This window comes from Triticum aestivum, chromosome 2B (assembly GCF_018294505.1).
Source record: "Triticum aestivum cultivar Chinese Spring chromosome 2B, IWGSC CS RefSeq v2.1, whole genome shotgun sequence".
NCBI lineage: Eukaryota > Viridiplantae > Streptophyta > Magnoliopsida > Poales > Poaceae > Triticum > Triticum aestivum.
Window position 1 is genome coordinate 766059629 of NC_057798.1, and position 24109 is coordinate 766083737.

At 46.4% G+C, this 24109-nt stretch overlaps 1 pseudogene; it reads left to right on the forward strand.

Annotated features, from left to right (window-relative positions):
• LOC123039584 (pentatricopeptide repeat-containing protein At2g34400-like) overlaps nt 1-24109 on the forward strand; it is a 110492-nt pseudogene that overhangs the window by 65386 nt on the left and 20997 nt on the right.

Genomic DNA, 24109 nt, shown 5'->3' on the forward strand with positions numbered 1-24109 from the left:
TCGACCAAGCACGGAGATAAGAGATGTCACTTCTCTCTAGCTATTAGCTAGCTAACACAATATATAAAATCCCTAAATATTAACCCTCCAAAACCCCCTAACCCCCCCCCCCCCCCCTAAAAAAACAAAAACCCCAACTCCTGAGCTACTGACGCGTAGATGTCATTTGGTCCCGATTGGTGTTACCAACCGGGACTAAAGGCCCTCCAGCCTGGGCTCACTGTAATGGCCACATGGAGCACTATCTGTCCCGGTTCGTAAGCGAACCGGGACTAAAGGTGTTAGGCTTTAGTCTCGACTATTAGTCCCGGTTCCAGAACCGGGGCTAATGGGCCTCTGAAACCGGGACAAATGACCCATTTTCTACTAGTGTACGTGTTTGACTTGAGCACCTAACACTTTGCTAATTACAACTCCAAATATAGCACAACATGTACACACATATTCGATAACAGTTGCTTCGTTTGCACATCTAATATCCAAAGTGAACAATCTCTAGCCAATGAAGCAATGTAGGCAAGAGAAGTCGCCAAAATGAATCCGTAACTTCAGGGAAATGATTGGCTCTATGGAACGGGCTCGAGGTCCGGCCCCAAACCCACCAGTTGTCAACGGATTGCTCAAACTGCCCTTGCGGCAAGAGCGGGTCACCGCGTGCCGTACAAAGGAAGTGGCTTTTCACAAGCATGAAACTGTCGATTCAAAACTGATATGGACAAAAAAAAAATCTTTTTTTCACGAATATGCAAAGATTACATATCATTGCATTGATAGAATGGGGTGAAAATATAGAGAGATGTGCCTACATTGGCCAAGCGTACACAATGTTAGAATAAATCTGAGGCATACCGTTGATCATCTGAGGACCAAGCAATCACACGAGCACGACACCGAGATTTGTTAACGAGGTTCACTGATATGGCTACATCCCCGGGGCTTGACTATGGGCGCTCCTCCCCATGACACCGCTACAATATCGCACCCGGTCGCCCTGGACACCGGCACATGCCGCCGGCTTCCCCTGCGTTCCGGTCCTATTATGTTGGCATAGGTTACATCGTGTGTCTACCCCCGCTATATAAGAGAGGCCTAGGATACAAGTGTCCTACTTGGACACGACTCCACATCCTATGTAAACACAATACAACTCATAGTCCAACTGTAACCTACCTTGCACAGTATATTCGACACAACTCTAACAAACTCCACCTTGACGAATATTCTCCACCACCTTGAATTTGTCAATGTGCTCCACCGGCACTTGTAGTCCCTCCTTTTCTTGACCACAGTCAACACTCAAGCAAAATTAAGTTCCTTGTCACTCTAGGTTGTGCTCGACCTGCGTGAAAATGAACAACTCATATATTGGGTGTCACACATAAGAGTTACCTGAACTCAACATCATCGCTCTTCCTTGACCGTGTCTGAAACTTGAAGAAATTTCACCATTGCTTACAGTCATCCCGAGTCAAATTCGCAGTTGTCTCACCACATGTATGACCACCAGAGCCCTGGTCCGTCTCCATGCACCGTGCGTACCGCACGCCTCGCCGCTATTAGCACGTCGAGCCTCCGCTGTCCCGGTCGAGTCTCAAGGGTCGCGAAACCACACCACTCAACCCTCACTACAGAGTACCACCGATCATCATCGACCGATGACGAGTTTCACACTTCCATCAGACCACTGGGCTCCAGTCCGAATTGCATGTCACTCGCTTTTCCTGCTGAATAGGCTTCGACTCTCTGTCGACTTACGCCGTAGCCCCTCAATCCAGCTCCACCTTCAACATGACTCCATGGTAGATGATCAGTCCACCCTCGCGCCCCGTTGACTCCAAGCTCTCATGTGCACCGTCTTGAATCAACCCCGCGTCATAGTCTTGTCGAAGCCACACAAGCCCTCGGGGCCTGCGCCACGTGTTTCCACGCCCAGAATTTGGTCACCATCAGCATCACGTTCCTATGTCGCTGCCGCCGATCCCGCACCATCTTCTGTACTAACCGACTTGCGTCGATCCCGTCAGACTGTCTAGTCCGACCCAGCCGAACTTGTTCGACTGCAACCATGCTCCACCTTGCACCATGACGGCTCATACATCTGTGCATGTCTTGGACGCCATGTGTATGCATGATCCTGCTCAGCACGCTCCAGACTCGTCAAATCCTCAAGTGCGACTGCCATCCATACATAAACTGTGTACCAAACAAAAGGAGACCAGAAGATAAAGTCCCATGTAGCCTTCCTGTGTGCACGTACGAGAGGAGATCAATGCCGCTAGTCAAACGCAATCCATCACACATTCACACGTAGCTTCTGGACATATCTTTCTTTCCCTTTTTGATGCAATCACGGTCTGATTCTGGTCCTTGTGCTATTTTTTTCTCAAACAAATCTCACGGCCTTGGCTCCCGTATCGTGTGTATCAGCAGCAGCACCTCACACGTATGGACCCCACCAGGCCTTGCACAAAACCTCCACCTCGTTACTGCACAATGGCCTAGTCCATCATGCACGCAACCAGCTAGCCCCACCTGGGCCAGCTTGACATGCCCTAGACTGCCAACGAGCCTGCTCGGCTTCGGCTACCTGCGACCCAGCGTCCGACTTGGTCCGCACCGCTCCGATCAATCTGATAGCTACCGCTGGACCTCACGCCAGCTGCACCAACGCGCCCAACGAGGCTGCTTCTAGGCGCCGCACTGAACGATATGCCTGCCGCTTGCTTGATTCAACGTCGTCGGCTCCGCTTCCGATTGCTTTTCCAAAACCCCGACTCCGAACAGATATCGTTGCCACCGTTCCGATCCGTCGATCGGTTTCAAACTCCACAACAATGATCTCTCGGCTTCGCTTCCTCTAGATCAACGGCCGTCACGCTCCCAACAACCTAGTTCATCATACCACTTGTTAGAATAAATCCGAGGCATACCGTCGATCATCCGAGGACCAAGCAATCACACGAGCACGACACCGAGATTTGTTAACGAGGTTCACCGATACGGCTACATCCCCGAGGTCCTCCCCATGACACCGCTACAATACCGCACCCGGTCGCCCTGGACACCGGCACATGCCGCCGGCTTCCCCTACGTTCCGGTGCTATTATGTTGGCATAGGTTACATCGTGTGTCTACCTCCGCTATATAAGAGAAGCTTAGGATACAAGTGTCCTACTTGGACACGACTCCACATCCTATGTAAACACAATACAACTCATAGTCCAACTGTAACCTACCTTGTACACTATATTCGACACAACTCTAACACACAAGCCGACGCGGGCACAAGTGGCCGGAGCAGTTAGGGAAGGAGCTGCTCGTCCCGCATTACATAGCGCTAAAGCCTATATCTCAGGTATCAAGTTTGCCAAGCCGTTGGCGCCGGCGCTAACCCATAGGCGAGCGTCTTCTCGAATGGATTGAAGTAGACTTGTGACCGAGGGTTGTCACTAGTCGCTGGACAAAAAAGATCTGATTGTTTAATTAAAATAAAGCATTGTGATGGTTCTCGTGGATGATTTTGCCCATCAAAGACATGATGTCTGTGGTGACTGGTGTCTATGTATGTGAGTTTTTGCGTCTACGCTGTGTTAAAAAAATGATATAATTTTATGGTTGTGTACTTGCGTGGTTTGCTGTCGAGAACAGAACATACCTCCGTACGTTGTTGGTTAGTGGCTCCTTTCCGTTTCGCGTCGCGGCAGGGCAGGCGGCTCCACGGCTGGTAGGCCGCCATAGAGAAGAAGCGGATGTACATCACCGGCCATGTTGACGGCAGTACGTTTGTTTTCTTGCTTGCCAGCAGTACATGCATGAACCCACGACTTCTTGCTGAAACGATGAAGACAGGTCCTGAGGCCAACTCCAATACACGATCTCAAATGAACGTTCGTTTGGTCCGTTTTTCGTTCGTTTGGGGGTGGCTATAGGTCATGTCCGTCCGAATTAGTGGATGCGCTGGCCACAATTCGGCTGCGTCTCGTCCGTTCGAGAAAATACAAAAAATTGAAATTAAACTGTCAATTGTTGCACGTCCGAAATAGTGTTATTACAACCCAATCAAAAATAAAAATAATATCAAATAGTATTATTACAATCTAACAAAAATATGTTTGCACGAAAAGAAATTAAACCAATAGATGCATCTATTGGTTGCCAATGTTAGTCCACATGTGCTCAATCAAGTCATCTTGAACCTAGATATATGAGTATGCCAGTTACGCAATTTCTGTTGAAACTGGACAAACTGTTCAAAAATTGCAGAAGGTGCATGCTCAGACTCAAACATTTTCACCCTAGAAATTAAACCCTTTGTCGTAGATGCTATCATCGCGCTCATCCTCCACGATCACCCTGGAAATCAAATCCGCCGAACACCTTGCGGTCGTGCTGGCCGGAGTAGGTGGTATCCTGCTCCCCTCGCGGGCAACGACGGCCGACCGGAGTAGGTGGTGCTGGAAGGAGCCATGCGGCAACGAACAGCTGGTCGGAGGAGGTCTGGGACGATGGGCGACGCTGGTTGGCGTATCTCTCTCTCCGACCAGCGACGAAGGAGAACCCAACCAAATGCTTTTCGAAAAGCCAGTGCGGAGATAGCTATGGCATGGCGTAGTGCTTCCACGGCCTTTGTGGAAGACGGCGTGGCTGGGGAGTGTGGCGGCGGCGGCAATTCCGGGCGGCGGAGGGAGGTAAAGAAAGAGAGGGAAGGGGGGAGGGGCCAGTGTCCCCGACGGACGGGTCAGGGCAGGACAAGGGTATGCGCTGCTCGCGTCGGCGTGTGTTCGTTCAGTCGCAAATTCGGTCCAAAGTTAAGCCGGAAATGGGTCGAAAGCGAACAGAAAACGAACGCCGGTTCGTTTGTTGTGATGCGTTGGAAGACGGAAGAATTGCTTTGTTGATTTACCCCAAACGAACGTAGACGGACAGGGTCGTGTGTTGGAGTTCGGCTCGAAGGTCCAATCGACGAATAAGACCCGAGCATCGTGACCCGGCGACAAGTTCACGCGTCCATGTCTGCCGCGGCACGCAGAGTGGCATTCTGCATGTCATTCGGTGGACGTCCGTCCGGCAGTTCTGACGTTGCTGCAGTCATGCGTGCAGGCCAGCGATCCACGTCCACAGTATAGTACTTGGACTTTACCCGGAATATTGAACGCGATCCATTGACACTATTGCAGTATAGTACTACACTGTTGGACTGGTGGAAGCTGGTCCAGGAGAGGAGCCAGACTGCTCGGTCGGTGACCTATCCATTTCTTCCGAACCAACCGGCCGCCTCGTACGGCCTCTATTTGTCCTTGTCCGGGCATAAGGGCATCTCCAACGGCGATCCATAATAATTATCGTATATCCGCCCATAAATAGAGGATCAGTCTGTGCACGCGGATGCGGGAAGATGTCATCTAACACTAGCCGCATACATTTTTACAATAACTCGAACTAATCAGACGAACTTCGTGCAAATGCGGCCGGATTTCATATAAACATGACATATTACATATAGAAATGCCGGTTTTCATATAAACATGACCCATTTTAGTACATCTACATCAACTAAGCGGTGCTAGTCCGGCTCTGAAGGTATAATAATACCTAATCTAAATCGCCGCCCGCGGATCCCTCTGTCTTCCTCATGTCCGACAGCCCGATCACCGAACTGACGGGAGCCCCGGAGGTATATGCTTCAGTGCAAAGGACGACCGCTTTCCCACCACTCATCGGAGTAGAACCCCCGGCTGATGCTTCAGCAGGAGGGGAACGCGGCGCCTCCGCTTCCACGGAGCCCATGTGGGATCGATGGAGGTCCTCGTAAGTGAAGAACCGAGAAAAACACCGATTGTGCACGTTGGCGTCACCTCGGCGGGAGCTTTCATGGGACCCAATCGGCGACGGACTCCCGTGTTCTAATTCTCCTCGTTGATGGCGGCAGGCGCAGAGGCGCCGGCCATCATATCGGCGCTCTCCGCGCACCCGGCTTCTGTCTCTGCCTACATGTCGCAGTCGCAGGCACGGGAGGACGGTCACAGGCACGGGCAACGTGGTCGTAGTCACGAGCACCACGATACAACGCGGCGGCGTCGATGGCAGCGATGACGCCGAGCCGCCGTCCTCCCCGCCATGTTGGCATAGAGCAACTCGCCATTCCTCATTTAGTGGCCCTGGAGTGGCGTGTTGTAGAACCACACGGCGGCTTGGGCGGCAACTTCTCCGTTGGGTCAAGCGAGGGAGGTGGAGCAGCGAGCAGCCTCGCTCGTATCCGACCGGCTCGGCGGGCCAGCCAGTCATCTTGTATGTCGGCTCTTCGGAAGCCATCAGAAGAGTGTTGAAGGAGGAGATGGGGGAGCAGCGGAGGGCTGTGATTCTTGCCCGACGTATGGCATCGTTTAAATAGAGGACGGACGGGAGGAGCTCGGCTGGCATTGCGGTTAATGCCTGCCCGCTCATGAGCGAACGTGTGGCCAGAGTAGCTTTCTTGGCTTCCACGCGGTTTTAATGGAGGCGTATGAATGCGACGAGGAGGCATGCTGAGCCGGGCGTGCAAAGGGCGGCGCCCATGGCCGGCGAGCCGCCTCAGTGGCGGAGGCAGCGAGAGGTCGCGTCCGCCCTGAGCCTTCTTCAATGCAGAACGACGCGTTCTATAATGCGGCATGAATACGGACAACTAGCGCCGGACGGGATGCGCGAGCCGGGGGGTAGGGCTTTTCTGGTGGGCCAAGTTGGCCAAAAGCAGGTGTGGAATCGGTCCGGACTCCCGCAAACCTCGCCCACTTTTGTCTCTAGTTTGCGAAAGAAGTCATGTCCGGACCGTGCCACAGACCAAAAAGGTCAATGTTGGATGGCTTCCGCGGTCCGAACAGAGCGGTCCGGACGGTTGCGGGAGCTTTACACGTCCGTCTTGGAGATGCCCTATGTGAAACTCCTCATATTCAGTTCATATATAGTGAAAATATGAGATGGACCGGACGCATTCGCCATGTCAGACCAGTCCACGGTTGCCCGTACCAACCCCATCCCTGTCCCCGTGAAAACCCTATCCGAACAAAGCATAATCTCTACTCGCTCACTCTTCGATCCGCTCTCCGTCGCCTCCTCTCCCTATCGACCCCTCTCCCCTCTCTATCCCCACCTTTCATCATGCCAAGCATCGGCAGCGCATCTAGCTGCAAGGACGGCCCCGTCGATTTCGACGCCCTCATCCCTGGGGCGGAGGAGGACGACAACGAGGACCTTGCCTTCTGCATCGCATTGCAGAAGTCACGGGTGGACATGGGCGGTAGCTCGAGCTCCGCTCCGTCCCATCCCACCCGGTGATGCGGCACAGACCAAAAGAGGGTGTGGGATCGGTCCGGACTCCCGCAAACCGCCCACACTTTTGTCTCCAGTTTGCGGCAGAAATCGCGCCGGGTGTTGGTGCCTTGCAGCAGCTACCTTGGTAAGAGGGAGTGGCGGCACATGTGTTCTGCATTATTGGTGGTGCTCCTTGAACATGGAGTCGCGATTTTTAGGGTGAAAGCTCAATGTCTGGCCTTCATTGGTTGTGCCTGGCAATAGCCTTGCTGAAGGCATTGGTTTGTGAACTCGGACTCTCTCCATGTCAAAACTCAAGATATTCCATCGGGCGACGAAAACGAGTGTGCATTGTTTCCTTCTTAGATGTGTCTTTTTTGCAGAATCTCTTTTGTGGTTGGCGTGTTGCCTTCGGTGGTGGTCAAAGTCTTGTTGTTGCGAGTGTTTCATCACCGCGACGAGGGCTTTGTTTTCTCTTTCTCTCTTTTTTATTTTTTCTTGGTTGTGTGCATTTTTGATGATCTTCTGACATCTTGTTGGTGCAGAGACCGGATGCGATTGGTATTTTCGTGATATTAATATGTTTCTTTTATATTAAACTAGTACAAATGCCTGTGCTTTGCAACGGGCGATTAAATTAATAGAGCTCGGTCCTTGTGTCATTCACAACATTTATTATATTCAATTTTGATGAACCTCGGTAAACAGGCGTTCTTGAATATCACTTTTCAGAAAAGCCCTCCCTAACATTGTTGGCCAGGATGTATTTTAGCTCCGCACTTTCATCCGATGACAAAGTAGTGGTGCCCGGAATGGCCTTTCAATTGTTTTTTTAATTGTTCAGAATAACACTGATTTTTTTGTAATTTTATGACTAACAATTTCATTGTAACTTTTTTGAACTGTTTGGGCTTGGACCGGACATAAGGACTTGGTGTACACGACACACACACTATCAGAAAAAGATGTGAATATTTCTCAAAAAAAAAGATGAGAATAATAAGATTTAATAACGACTTGAGATGACGAGAATATTAATATGTAATAATTCCAACTTACTTTTCATGATAGTTTGTAAAAACTTAAAAATATTTGAACCTCTGTTAAATCCCGGCGAAAAAATCTCTAATTGCTGAAAATAAAATTGTTTTTGTTTGAGTATCATAAAATAGGGGAAAAAGGAGATAAATACACTCAAGAGACAGCCCCGACCCATCTTTCGTTAAGCCCACTAAGTAGCCCAACGCCAACTTCTTCTCGCAAAAAATATATAAAAATGCCAGCCTCTTCCATTGCTCTCTCCTCCTTCTCGATGGAGAACAACGGCGGCAGCACGCTTCTGCTCACTCTCTCCTCGCACTGTCTCCCGATGCGCCTGGGAGCCACCTGCTCGCGGCCGACTCGCTCTCCTCTGCCTCAGCTCGTTGTCCTCCTGCCGTCGCTCAGTGGCGAGACCACCACGACGCCGCTTGCTCTCCTCCCGCTGACCTCCTTTCCTCCCAGATCTCTGCAGAGCACCTCCTCCTTGACGACATCGCGTGTGCGCCGCCGCCGCTTCACACATCAGCGCCGACACCTTGTTGTCGTCTCGGGGAGCCTCCCAACAACCTCCGCTGGCCTCTCCATTCTCCCCCGCTCCTGGTTGCCCTCCGCCTCACCCTGCTTCCGTCATGCCGCCTCCGCGCCAGCAAGTCCCGACACCGGCGAGCCACTTCCCTTTGGGTGATGCGGTGCTCCCTCGTCTGCGTCTGTGGCGGGTCGGCTGGTGCTGGGATTAGGCGTGCACTGTGGCCTCGGCTACAATTTTTGACTGGTTAGTCTTGTTTCCGCTCAGGTCTCTTGCGGCATTTGAGTAGAATTCACTTCTGAGTAGTTAATCTTACTCAGAAACATATACACTTCATTTAGATCCAGATCCATTTAGATACCTCCCAATCTTCATTGTGTTATGTGGCATTTTTTTACTTGCACCTGATACTAACAATATTGGGTTGGCATGGTAGTATCGTTAGGATTTTTTTGCTTAAATGTGTTAGTGAGCACTTAATCCACATAGTTTTCTATCTATGATGGACTGAAACCTGAAGCTGAAATATTTTGGCAGGTAGTTAATTGTAAGGGCGATCTTGCACAGTTCTACCTGATGTACTTCATAGTCCATTCTTTCCAGATGAATACCATCTACAGACATTGGAAACATTGTTGAACGCCTTTCCCCAGCTACAGGTTTGCAAATTCACCTTTTCTAGCTTGCTTCCCTGCTGTAATTTCCCAGTTTATGCTGTTCCATGCAGATAATTGCATAACTGAGGTTAATTCTGTCAATCAAAGACTCAACTTGCAAGTGATCCTCATGCCTTTGATCGATTTGGTTGGTTTGCCTGATGTTTATTATCTAGAAAGCTAAAGTGTTATTTACTCCTGTGCTTCACCACTTAAAGAAAGCATTAACATATAGGTTCAGGTGCACTTTTTTATCTTCACCTGATTGAAAATTATCATGTTAGCTAAGGGACTTTTGAGGGCAAAGCACACTATTATATAGTTATGGTGTGTTATTTTATTCTGGTGCCATAATTTGATGATGAACCTATACTTTCGTAAATTCAGGGTATAACATGGTAAATTATCATGTTTTCTTTTTCTGAAGGGCGGTTATCAAAGTTATCAAAATCGTCTACAATGGTCAATTTAGTGATGCCATCAATTTTCTGCAATAACAACAAAATTTAAGTTAAGCCTCCAATTTTGAAATCATCTAACTATATTGAAAAGCTAATTACAGTCTGCATAAGCTACTGGATTTTTGGATTTCCAACACGATACGGGCATAGAACTATGTATATAAGTAACCAGCAAGCTGAGTCTGATCAAACTATCGACATCACTGTCCGGTATTGCATATTCTGCCTACCAATGTACAGTATACATGCATGTATCTCTAACGCATAGCACTATAATTCAGGACCTTTAATCTTTGTCCTGGAAGATATGTTGCTTGGCATGGGCTGCAATTATAATAATAAAAAAATCATATGCATGCATGAATCTCTAATTGGTATGCCCTCGTATTCAGGACAGACAGAGCACGGTCTGGCTGTCGGGACGCCGGCGAACATGAACCTGGGCTTGCGGCGGATGCCAAGACGAGCCATAGAGTTGCACGAGCGAGCACAGAGCGAAGGGAGGTGCAGAAGAGCAGCTCTAGGAGGCGGAGTGGTGGAGCGGTGACGGCTACGCGTTTCGGTGTTGGTGGTGGTGCTGGGGCGAGGAGCGGTAATGGCTCCGCTCGCTGATGGTGGTGGTGCTGGGGTGAGGCAGGGCGGCAAGAAAAACACACAGTGGCCAAGCGTCACGGCGGCGGGCGGGCACGGGGGAAGACATATTTGAAGCAATCAAGTGCAGGTCGACAAAGAACCAAAAACCCTGATTTCAACCCTTTGTACACATACCTCAAGCGTAGAATCGGCCGACGAATTTCCGGTGAACTGTGGAGCGCTGTCGGACACCAGCTTGTTTTCCGTCGAAGTCTGAGGAGGCGACATTGGACAGTCTTCCGGCAAAGTAGGCGGAGATGACATTGGACAGATTTTTGTCGGACGGTATCTTGTTTTCCGGCGAAGTCGGCAGAGGCGACAGTGGGCAGACTACCGACGAAGGTGGACAGATTTTGTCGGACGACGGCTTACTTTCCCGCAAAATCAGCGAAGGTGACTCGCGATTGCGATGCAATTTACGTGGATTGCCGATCGAGCCTTTAATATGTTATAGGAGTCAATTTTGTGTGAAATCCTGGTCGGGATACTCGTGGCTCCGTATTGGAGTTGGACACCCGTGACTCCGTATTGGAGTTGTTCTTGTACGCGCACAAGTAAAGGCAAATAATATGGCAATGCTTGTGCTGGTTGGCGTACGTAACCAATATTAGCCCAATAGTCCAAATAAATGTGAAAGGACGGGCGATCCAACCGAACGTGATATATCCCGCCGTACGTGTGATCAAAATTAACGGAAAAAAAAATCTAATGCGGGACGAAACCAAGAATATCACCTCCGAATAGTAGGTATAGAAAAGTATTTGTTCTTTTTTCGTTTGCAAACACCTGAACGACAACGTTTTGATGGTCTGTGTATTCGTTCGTAGAATTTTTTTTGAACATCAGTACAGACACAAGCGCTCATATACACGCGCATACACTCATCCCTATGAACGCACACACGCACACCCTACCCCTATGAGCACCTCCGAAAGACTGAGCCGGCATATCATCTTGAGATTTACGAAGTCACCGTAGGTGCCTCGTCGTCGACGGGAACGTCTCCTCCCAATTGAATGCGCATGGTCGAAAATCCTGAAATAAATTCAGGAATAAATGCGAGCACCAGGATTTGAACCCTGATGGGCTGGGGATACCATAGTCCCTCTAACCATCCAACTACAGGTTGGTTCGCAGAATTGATAAGCCATATTGGACAGAGCCCGCGAACACTAGGGTAGATGGCCCAAAATTCTTTTCCTCCCCGCTCGGGTAGTGAAATTCCCCATCCCTGAAAACGTCAAATGGGACAGCTAGTGCGGAAAAGACGAGAAGCGGCACCAAGGGAAGTTCGCAGCAGCACAAACGAGTCCCCGTCTCCTGCCGTCCTTCTCCTTCTCTCCTGTCTACGACAAGCCTCCGGTATCCTGGCCTTCTCCTACCCTCTTCAATGTGGTACTCCTCCTGCCCATCCCCATTGCCGATCGTGTCTGCTGGTCGTCCCACCCCCACCCCATGGATGATCCTTCGTTCTTTTGCCTCTCCAACCCCAATGGGGTAGCCAGCCCAATGTGCAAGAGCGGTCCAATAATAGAAATGTTCGTATAATTTTGTTTATTTACTGAACTTTATTCAATAAAGTATATGTAGGTCATGTGGAAATTCCAGGGTGGTCCACGATGCCCACCCCTAGCTATGCCCCTGCCCATGCCGTCCATGTTTGATGTGCTGCCCCACTGTAACGTGAGACCACGAGTGGCGTGTGGCTGGGCCCGAACTGTTTGAGAATGGACCATCGACAGGGATCGTTCCACATCTTGTTAGACAAATCATTGCATGCGACAATGACTTAAAAGTTAGAAACCATAGAGAATCAACGGCACAACTAAATTTGGAATAGATGCTATGATATCATTCCATGACTTTTAGGTTGGAGAGTTTGGCAAGCTTCCCTGTGTACATCAGGTACTAATGACGCCTTGGATTAGTACTGTAGTTTTGGTCTCTTTGTCTAGAGTGGGCATTTATACCGTCGATATATTAGCTCTATTACAAGGAATAATACACATGATTCTCAGTGAGTTGACGTTGGGAAGTGACTTGGGGACTCTTCCGGTGAGCTTATTGGCATAACAATCCAAGCTGACCAAATTCCTTAGCTTGCGTCCTTTCCTGCCTATTGAGATGTTAATCATCCCTTAAATTTGCAAGTTGTCCGGCTGGGATTGGCACGTCCTGCATGCTCTTGTCATTAACGCAAAACTTTGACTGATGAGCCGGATGAGTTTCGTTGGAAGCAGGCCTCGGATAGAGTCTTCTCAGCGAGTACTGCTTACAAGTTGTTTTTCCTGGGCCGTGAGTTCTTGCCTGATGCTGCTGAACTTTGTACTTCGTGGGCGCCACTGGAGATCATAATCTTCATATGGCTAGTGCTTGACAATTGCCTTTGGACTGCTGATCGTCTCGCCAGGCGGCAACTCGAGCATCCCGAGTGTTGTGTTTTGTGTTGCCAGGAGGAGGAAGATTTAAATCACATGCTCCTTCACTAGAGAGATTTGGTACAGCGTTCTCCTGCCTTGTCGTCTCCATAGGTTTACGCCGACCCCGGAGGCTAAAATTCAGGACTGGTGGCCGGCTATGAACAATGCAATTTCTGGTGGAAGACGTAGGAAGATGAACACTCTGTTTGCCTTGTGTTACGCTGCATCTGGCTGGAATGAAACAACCGTGTTTTTGACAAGGTAGCAACTATGCCTTACGTGGTTACACGACGCATAAATGAAGAATTCAAACTGTGGATGCGAGCTAAGATAGGTGGGATAGCGAGAGATGTAACTTAATCTTTGTTTCTCTACGGACTGCACTGACTTTCAGTGCCATTGTAATATACTGTAAAACTCCTCCCATCTTAATACAGAAAGCGCACAAGCCTTTTGCGTGTGCTTGAATTTTTTTTAATGCAAAGCTTAGTTAAATGGTTTTCTTAACAGGCGGTATGCCGTGGCCGGCCTAGCCGTTTGGAACGATATCGGTGAGGGTGCCGGATTGTAGTAGTACTGTTGTAGTAAGAAGCTGGCCATGGCCATGTGCCTCCGCTGCTGCTGACTCGAGGATTGATATGTCGGCGAGCATCTACCCCTCTCCTACAGCCGTTGATGCACCCTATGGGGTACCGGATAATGGACACTTTGTCCATCTGCCAGACCATCGTCTTTCCAAGTGTATACATTTTACAGTCAAACCCGTAGGTTTATACGGAACATGCACGGATCTACGCATCTACTCTGGTTTGTAATATGTTATAGTTTGTATGGGGGGTCGTAAACATGTTATAATCTGCTATGGTCTGTAGTCTGTTCCCCATGTTTTTGGACAACTAAAAATGCCCTCGCAAATACGAGGGGGTCAACTTTAGATTGTCGATAGTGCCTAGAAATTAATCCTATGCTTTCATGGATATTGATATTGTACGATATGAAATAGTTAATTCTTTTTTTTTGCGAGGTGAAATAGTTAATTCTATAACCACCGCGAATAAAATATCACATTTGTAGGCAACGTCTAAAATAAGATCAGCATGTAGTGTCATCTTCAATCGTAAATGTACTATATCTATGGCTAAGTTTGTTGTTTGGGATGCGATGTAAACATTTAAATAAGGGATTGTTGGTGTAAGATGCAAACTATAGAGTCTTATGTTTGCAAATAATGGTGTGAGTTTAGCAGAGGTGAGACGGTCTTTATGTGATCATTCGATGGTATTATAAAATAAATGATATTAATGGAGTGAGTAAGGAATGATTTATTTACGGAAGTAGGACACATAAACACTGAAAATATCCATTTAAATTTCCTTTTTCTAGGTCTTTCCGTCCCTCAGTTACATTCTTTGTTCTGAAACATATGACATTTTAAACATGGATACTATCTCTGTGGCACAATTTTTTTTGAATTATCATGTATATCAATACGCTTCTAAAATTAAGAAAATAATAAAATAAAGAAAAAACAATGTATTATTTTGTTTTGAGCAGCTTCATCGATATATTTATATATTCAGAGACATTAAAATAAAAAAAAACCAAACGTGCATATTTTGTTTAAATCTCTCCTAGCTGTCCCCTTATTTTAGTGTTTTACAATCTCACTTATGTGTATTTTCTATAACACGACTACACAAGATAAGACAACATAATTCTAGAATCTAATCAATATTATTGATTTACTGTGTGATTGCAGTGAGACCTCCTTTCATATTGACACAAAAGGGTGTTTGATTGCATCATTTAAGACATATGAACCCATCCGCCATATTATTTTTTTCAAAAATTTTAGATACCAAATTATTTTTCCGTTCAAATTCGACAGTGTACTCTGAGTACCACTGTCCACCTAACCATCCAACCACAGGTTGATTTGCATATTAATATTTCTATAGTATAGTATCATTTTTCTCCCCTTGCAAGCGCACGTGTAATTGCTCACCACCGATCCCGACCTTCCATGCACATCTCGTGTTTGATCTCTTTTGTTCCACGCAGGATATGCAAATAGGTCCTCCCATCAACCGAATGTCCAATTGAAGACTCCAAATACAGTTCCCCTTTTGGCACATTAACGCTGTAACTGCTAGCTATTATCTCTAAGAATAGTTGATGTGCAAGTACGTAAACATATTTACCAGATGCATGATCTAAGCAGAAAAGAAAAGATACTGTGATGTCTAGGATTCTTTCCTTTGACTAGTAAATGCGTACGTGCAATGCACATTGATATTTGAGAGAAAATTAATTGCACATTAATATTAGGTAATCTATTAATTATGATTTAATTACATGGATAGTGTAGATGCCGATATTTGATACGATATTAATTGCACGCTAAACATGTTGAGCGCTCGCCATTGGAGCAATGTGGGTTGTTGGATTGACATAGTTTGACGATCGAGATTTTTTGGATTTGGCCATTTGGGTCTTTTTATATTGGTATAGATATAGATGAATGATGAAATTTATAAAAAAAAAATGGATTTATTTTACGAGTTCTCTCTCTCGCAAGAGTCGTACGTGCAGTCTTGAGTGGAAATTTTGATTAGATAATTTTTAAAACTGTTTATATTTGATTTTATCGTGTACTATAATTAGTTATATTGTTGTCTTTCAGCTAGTCTTGTATTGTCATTCTTTTTTTTTTTGGTATTGTCATTCATCTGTAAGTGCAGCACAGTTTCTACTTTAAAATCTATATATATGTTTTGTCCCTGGAGCAAACAATTATTTTCGGATATTGACTAGTACAAAGAAGTGAAGTTTGGATACTGAGCTAACAGTTGATTGGTTCATGTAACATTTAGTTCTCTACGATGATATTTATCAACACGTAGTAATTTAAGTTTGTGTGGCCAGAAATGAGAAAGTATGTGCATGCGCACTATGCTGCAATCTGTGTTTCTAAAAAAAAAATCAAAATTTAAATTTAAGCTGCCAGCCACTGATACCAAGTTAACCCCTTTCAGATACATGAAAACGGTCCAATATCTTATGCCTAACAACCTAAAATATTTGCATGACTATACTTAATCGTGTTGCACCTGATCATGTATGAGTTTGTGAGGTGTATACAACTATGCATTTTTTTTCCATTTTGGCAGAAGTATGACGCGTGCGTACATCTGCTTTCCAAATTATATGATACTCGTTTCTTTCCCCGAATAGTCGGAAATCTGTAGTATGTTATAGTTTGTATGGGAGTGGTAAACTTGTTGTAACTGCTATAGCCTGTAATCTGTTTCCCGTGTTTTTAGACAATTACTGTTTTTTTACCATTTAGATTATTGGAATGTAATTTTATTGTTTAATAGTAGATAATCTTGCAAATACCTGCATATGATATGCATATTTGATTCCCAGACTTGTAAAATAAAGTATATTGTTCATGCACATATAAATTTACAATTACACTCCGTTCATCCAAACTCGAATCGGAAATTTTGCTCCCCTTGAATTGCAAGTGCCAAATATGAACAGAAAATCTTTTCACTTACAAATTAAAACTACACCTATGTGCTATCGCTTAAAAACGGAACAGTCGGAAGTTAGTCCATCCCATATACATATATTTATTGAATAGAAAATTGATGGGTTAATTATCCTTTTGCCCTTAGTGGTGTCCATCTGCTCAGTTTTGCCCTCAGATGCAAATTGTGCTCAGTTTTGCCCCTAGTCCGTGCGCACCGACTCGTTCTGTGAACTCTGCCGTCTCCGTCAGGTCAACCTTTTGACTCGGCCCTTACGGGTGGGACCAGGCGGCAGAAATGGCCAATTTTATTCAGAGAGCCGTTGAGCCGTTGCACGCGTGGCTTGTGGGACCCAGCAAAGAGCCGTTGAGCAGAGAGCCGTTGGCGGGTGTGCTATATAAGCGAGCGACAGCGGTGGTGACCACGGCGACAGAGAGCACGACGGTGACCATGGCGAGAGAGAGAGCACGGCGGCGGGAAGCTAGCAGTGGAGGGCGCGGCGGCGGGAAGCTAGCAGTGGAGGGCGCGGCGGCGTTGAGATTCCTTTCGGCCCCGAGCTCCATGTCTTCCTCAAGCTCCCGCGCCACCTCGCGGATGCAGAGCCGGGCGCGTGTGGACATGCCTGTCTTCGTCTGTCCGCGGTGCCGGGCGGGCGTTGATCGAAGGGTTTCTCATACACCGAGGAACCAGAATCGTCCGTTCTACGTGTGCAGCGAGAATGGGGTAAGAATCGGGGCAATTGCACCATTTTCGTCGTCGGGATGTTTGAGCAATGGGTTGATCTGTTTGGTGTTCATGCAGGTGACATGCTTCTTTCTTTGGGTCGATGCTCTGGCCAAGACTCTGATGAATGAACTGCAAGAAGAGCATGAAGAATGGTTGAGCATGCTGCCACGAACGGCAGTGGCCACACCACGAGCTCCGGAAGAAGAGATGGATGGCAAAGCACGCACTGACAGAGAGCTAGCTATTGAGCTTAGGATGTTGCAGAAGAAGGTTAGGAAGCTTGAAGATCAAGCACTACCAATACCCATTTGCAAATACTTTTGGGCATTTGTAGGTATGGTAATCGCACTGGTTGTAATGTTGAAAATGTATGGAAAGGCATGAATTATGAAGGAATTTGTAATCTTGAAATTGTTTGAGAAATTCACCTAGTTTAAATGTTGGTTAAAGTTGTTTAAATGTTGAAACAAAAAGAGAAGAAGTGACCAACATTTAAATATGTTGGAAAAAAAAGAGAAGAAATTAGGAATTCATAAACTTTTGATCAATGAAATGCAGCTCTCTGCTCTGCCTTTCTGTCCAAAAAAAAGGTTGCTCTTGGGCCAAATTCAGAGCGTAGAGCCAAGTGCAGGCTAGACTAATGGGCCAACTGCATCCAATTAGGCCCATTCAGGGGTTTTCTTGCGTATTTTTCTGTTTTCTTTTCTGATTTAATTTAGGCAGTAAATCATAATGCTGAAACTTTTTGTGGAAGCTAATTGAATTATTTGGAGCCAAACAATTAAGGTTAGAAATTTTTTGGAGCTGTTAATTAATCCAATTCAAATACACCGTGATTTAAATCAAAGACCAAAATGTCATGGAAAATGTGCCTCAGCTCTGGTAGAGGTTTACGCCAGGTGCCAAAATAAATGAACATTTTTAAGGGCATTACATTGAGAAAAACATAATATGTCTAAAAAAATGAAGGGTGGAAAATGCACAAAAAATTGGTGCGGCTGGGGACTCGAACCCAGGACCGCGTGGGTTTGTGGTGTTTAGGGCTGCGCTGGTAACCGCTAGGACAAATGGCAAGACTTTGACATGGGTAGGGAAGGAAGTTATACATAGTGAGACTGTGATTTTTTTTTAAAAAAAATAGCGAGACCGTGAATGTTTGCACACGCGTGAGAGTGGTTTTCCTTTGTTTTGCACTTAAATTTTGGAGGGTTGGAAGGTTGAAAATGTATGTTGCACTACCACATGATTTTGGTCAGAGTGGCACTTGGTTTAGGGTTAGAGTGGCACTTGGTTTAGGATTTAAAGGGAATAAATTTGCATGTTAGTTCATGACTTTTTGTTTGAATGAAACAGAGGGCTTCTCACCCCCTCCAAAAACCACAAGTTCTCGAACTTCATGACTTGTTTAGGGAAGAAATGATAAGTTTGGGCACGGACATTTTTTAACACACATAATAAGATGGAACACACCGTACCATTACAATAACTTAGATAAGTTTTAGATAAGTTCACGGACAGTTCACGGACACATGACGAAACATGACACGACACGACACGACACGACATAGAAAAGCAACAAAATAAAAAACCAAACATGACGAGCTTGACTCCGGGCTTGAACATCTTCATCTTGACCTCCTTCTTCCATCTTGGCCGCGCGCGCCCCTTCAACACCGTCTTCATCTTCACGCCTCCTCCTCGTCATCATAGGGAAGGGAGTGCATCTGGCCTGGAGCGGGGAAGATGCGCTCGTAGTTGGTGTAGATGTTGTAGATGGTGAAGAAGATGGCCTCGCAGCCGCACCAAAAGACTTGGCCGAGGAGCTCGCGCGCCTCAAATGGGTTGGTGAAGGTGACCGTGAGCAGTAGGAGGATGCCGCCGCGGTCACGAACCTCATTGAGGGTGAACATCCTCGGCGAGCCCCGTGGGAAGTGGGCATAGCCGGCTCGGAGGAAGGCGCGGGTGAGTTCGACGGGACCCCTCCACCTTGACATAGCCCACACACGGAGCTCCCTCTCCACGAGCACGCCCGGTGGGTAGCGCAGCTCCGGCACCACAGGCGGACGGCTGAAGGTCGGCCCGTTGAACTGCATCTTCTTCACTTGGTCTCGCTTGGGGAGGGTCGGTCGCTTGGGTGTTTGAGGTTGGAGAGGATCGGATCTGGCTTGTGGGTGGGAGAGGAAGAGAGGCACCCCATTTATAGGCCTGTGGGTGGGAGAGGAAGAGAGAAAGGATGAGAACGGTGCGTGTGTGAATCCGAACGCGTGTGTGTATCCGTTACGTTTTGCACACTTAAATGTTTGCACGAAAATGATGCATCTTTGACCAGGCAGTGCATTTGAATCGCTGCCCTGAACCACTGCCGCCCTGAACCACCTAGCTCGCCTCGCTAGCCTAGCTCGCCTAGCGCGCCTCGCTCGCATGCATGCACGTCCCCGCCTCCCACGCATGCGCAAACCCACGTAGCCGCCTCCATGCATGCAAGGCCTGGAAAGGCTGAGACGGGCTATTTACTGCGGACTCAGGCCCAGATAACGCGACGGACCAACGGTCCATCCAGCGCGCCCGATATTTGTTAAAAAACAATCTCCCAGCCAATCAGATTGCATCTCGCGGATCGCCCCCCCTCCTCCCGCAGATTCCTTCTAGAAGGGTTAGATCGACGGCCCTTGATCGCCGCTAGGGTTAGATGAACGGTCCTTATTCAGTGCTAGGGTTAGAGGGGTTTGGGAGGGGTTTGGAGCAGTCAAAGCTATGTTTGACCAGATTTCAAATGAGCATAATAAATTAAATAAAAATCAGAAAAATGAAAAACCTGCGCACATAGTCTTCTTATGTCATATACTAACGATTTAAGTTGATAAACAAGCTTTACATACATTTAAATGATAAATTCATGTGTATTGTATGATATCTCGAGTATCTCAAACTCTCTTGTATGAAGTGAAGAGATGTGTTTTGGGGAAATGAACATGAAAATTTCAAAAAACTCACCACAGCTTCATTTTGGAGTGACTAAGAAGGATCCAGGCTTAATTTTTCATTTTGATGTTTTACACTTGTTTAAATCTTGGTCAAAGTTAAGTTTGACCAGAATTCAAATGAGCAAAACAAATTTAAAAAAAATCAAAAAATGGAAAAACCAGCGCACATAGTCTGTACATATAGAATATATGTGTAGGAAAGTTATTTGGCTGATTTAGATAAGGTCGAAAAAAACCTTGCTTAGAAATGAGGCCGTTTACCCTACCTTTGGACCCCTCTTTTTAGCACATTTTTCATGAAAATTTCAAAAACCTCACCACAACTTCATTTTGGATTGACTAAGAAGTATCCAGGCTTAGTTTTTCATTTTTGATGTTTTAGACTTGTTTAAATCTTGGTCAAAGTTAGGTTTGACCAGAATTTAAATGAGAAAAACAAAATTCAAAAAAATCAAAAAAAGGAAAAACAATGTTCTTATTCAAACATCATCCAACAGATATTTAAACATCATGTCAAACATACTTCTAACATAGGTCCAACATCATCCAACAGAAATACAACATGTCAAGTGATAAATGTTTCATAATACAACATCATTCCTTATTCATAATGTTTCATAATTGTTCATAGATAGCGTTGGGGCTTCTGTCTGTTCCTTGAGCTTCTTGCCATCACTTTGCTCCTCGTGCACCTTGTGCTCATTGTTTCTTCTCTTCTTCTCTTGGTTGTCGGTACCTTGCGCGTCTTCTTCCAACCTACCATAGAGCTGTGCAAAACATAAACGGTAATGAGATCGTGTCAAGTGATAGATGTACCATAGTATTTGACCCTTGCAAAATTTACATACCTAGCAGAACTCACAACAACAGAAGGTTGGTCACCATTTGGAGCCTCACTTGGATCACCATGATCACCATTTAGAGCCTCACTTGGATCACCATTTGGAGCCTCACTTGAATCATTATTTGGAGGATATTTTGGATCATCGTCAAAATCATGCGGCTGTTGACCATCATCATTTGGAACCTCGTCAAAATCCTCATCTGATGCAACCGGCTGTTGACCATCATTTTCATCATCTGTTGAGGCAACCGGCTGCTGACCAACATTTTCATTGAAGCCTTCATCGAAACTCTCTCCGAACGCTGGATCTACTGTGTTATCACAATACTTACCAAAATGACCAGACCCACCACACCTTGTGCACCTACGCTTCCTCGCTCCAAGTCCAGCTCCTTCGCTGCGAGGTCTGATTCGACTCTTCCTTGGTCTACCTGCTGCTCTCTTCAGAACTGGAGCGCAAAGCTTGAATCCAGGGTCCACCATGTCCCATTGTTGTTTTCCCTCCATAGCAGACAAGGCATAAGCATATGTGGCTTTGAACCTTGCAACAGAGTAGTAATCATGCACATAATGTTGTATGTTTCCTGCTGGACCTGGGAGAGAAGTGATGAAAAACAAGGCATGAATGCATGGCAACCCAGTTATCTGCCATTGCCTACAACTGCAAGTTCTAGCTTCTAAATCCACTGGATATCTCCATTCCCTCTTCTCTTTATCCAAATATGATATCTCTGCTGTGGTACCCGAGCAAAGCGTCATGTTCATTTCCAAGCCTATTGTCTTTTGCTTCAGTTCATTCATCACGGCAGGGATGATAATGTGGCCCATGAATTTTGCCTCGGCTATTCCTGCACGATAATAAAATTTCTGCATGTATTCTATCCTTATCCTGTCAAGCAAATCCACCACATAATGACCCTTTAGTTTCCAGATAGTTGAGTTGAAAGACTCTGCTAGATTATTATGCACATAGTCAACTTTGCTCACTTCACTGAATTGGCTTCTGGCCCATAACTTGGAGTGGTGTGTTTCCAAGTATTCTTTCACTTTGGGATTCATGTATAACTGCCTCAAGTGGTAGTTGTGCTTCTTCACACTGCATGTCAAAGATGCTGGCCATAAATTGTCGGTATACACCTTTCCTTTAAATTTCTTCATGAAATTTGCAGCAAGGTGACGCATGCATTCCCTATGCTCTACTCCAGGGAACACATTGTCCACGGCCACTTCTAAACCTTTGCAGGCATCTGTATGAATGACCAACCCATTGGGATGTGCAATAGCCCGGCGGAGATTATGCAAAAACCAAGTCCAGCTCTCCTCAGACTCTGTCTCCAGCACACCATAGGCAACTGGAAATACAAAACTATGTGCATCAACTGCACAAGCTGCTACTAACTGTCCTTTAAACCTCCCTATGAGAAAAGTGGCATCAATAGCTAAATAAGGCCTGCAGCCTGCCAAAAAACCCCGGCGACAAGCCTCAAAGCAGACAAAAACCCTTCTAAAGCATTCCTTGGTCTTTGTCACTCCCCTGAATGTGTACTCCACGGTGTGGTGATCAATATCTACAATACTACCTGGGCTTGTCCTCTCCACTTCACCTTTGAATGAATACAACAATTGAAAACTTTCCTGCCAGTTACCATAAATAGAATCCATAGCATGTTGTTTACCATTGAATAACCTCATGTATGGTAAATCTATCTTGAACTTATCTTTGATGTTCTTCTGCAATTCCTTTGGACCCACTTGCTGGTTTTCTTTCACCCACTTTTTACTTCTTCTGCCACCCATCTTGACTTGGCTCTACTGATTGTATCCTTCCTAAGGGTTGATTCCTGGCATGTGTGCTTAAAAGGGTTCACTTTGACCTGAACATTAGTGCTATTCCGCATTTTAGATGCAAGCAGCCTCCATGGACAACCCTCAGTCGGACAGTGCACTCTGTAATGTACTTGATCGCTCTTGTCAACTTTGAAAGTACGTTCTACCTTGATGCAGTATGTCACAAGTGCATTTCTACACTCATTCATGGATGCAGAAACTGTACCTTCTTCCATTTGAGGGTTCAAAGGGTCCCATTCAACAGCTGCAAGGTCTTCGTCCTCACCCATCGCGTCATCATCCACACGGACTGCATTGTGAGCCTCATCTTGGTTTTCAGTCCGAGGTGCCCGTCGTAAATTCCGAATAACATCAGAATATAGCTTCTCTTCATCAACCCCAGAATTGTAGCCATCAGGCTCCACTTCAAGGGGGACCCTACTGCTGTTGCCCACACTTGTCGAGCCACCACGTCGCTGTGCACCAACTGAACTGTTCTGGCTAGAGATGCCATTACGACGACTTGGTTCTCCCCGAGATGTTGCACCCGCCATCCTAGGTCCAAATGCCTGCTCAAGCACATCAACTTGCAGCCTCACATGAAAATTATCTTTCTCTTTATGCCTAACAAACATGGTAGCTAGCTCTTCATCATTACTAACTGTCACCCAATTCTTTTCCCCATCATAGTATTTGTATACCACTTCATCAAGCAAACCCCAAGGATATTGGCTACAAATTACCTCCCCAAATTGTCTGAAACTCCAATTACTAGCCATTGGCAACCGATAATCAAAACCACCTTGGTATTTCTTCTTATCCTTTGCATCGAACATGTACCGGTCCCTTCTAATGTGCACCATGAAAGCAAACCGCAACTCCATCCTAACCGGCGAAAAACAGAGACGCAATCAGCACACTAATTGGGCAAACCTACTCGAATCGAGTGTTCAAATGCACAACTAAGCTCAATCTAAACAAGAAGCGAGACTTACCCCTCGGGAACCCAGTCGTGGACGCGGCGGATCTCCGGCCCGATGCCTGCCTCGCCAAATACTCCGGGGTCGCCGCTGCTCACCATTTCGCCCTAGGGTTCTTCCTCCTAGTTCAAATAGCTCCAGCAGCCCCCCACCTTTGAGCGCTCCGGCCGGGCGCACGGAATGAGGCC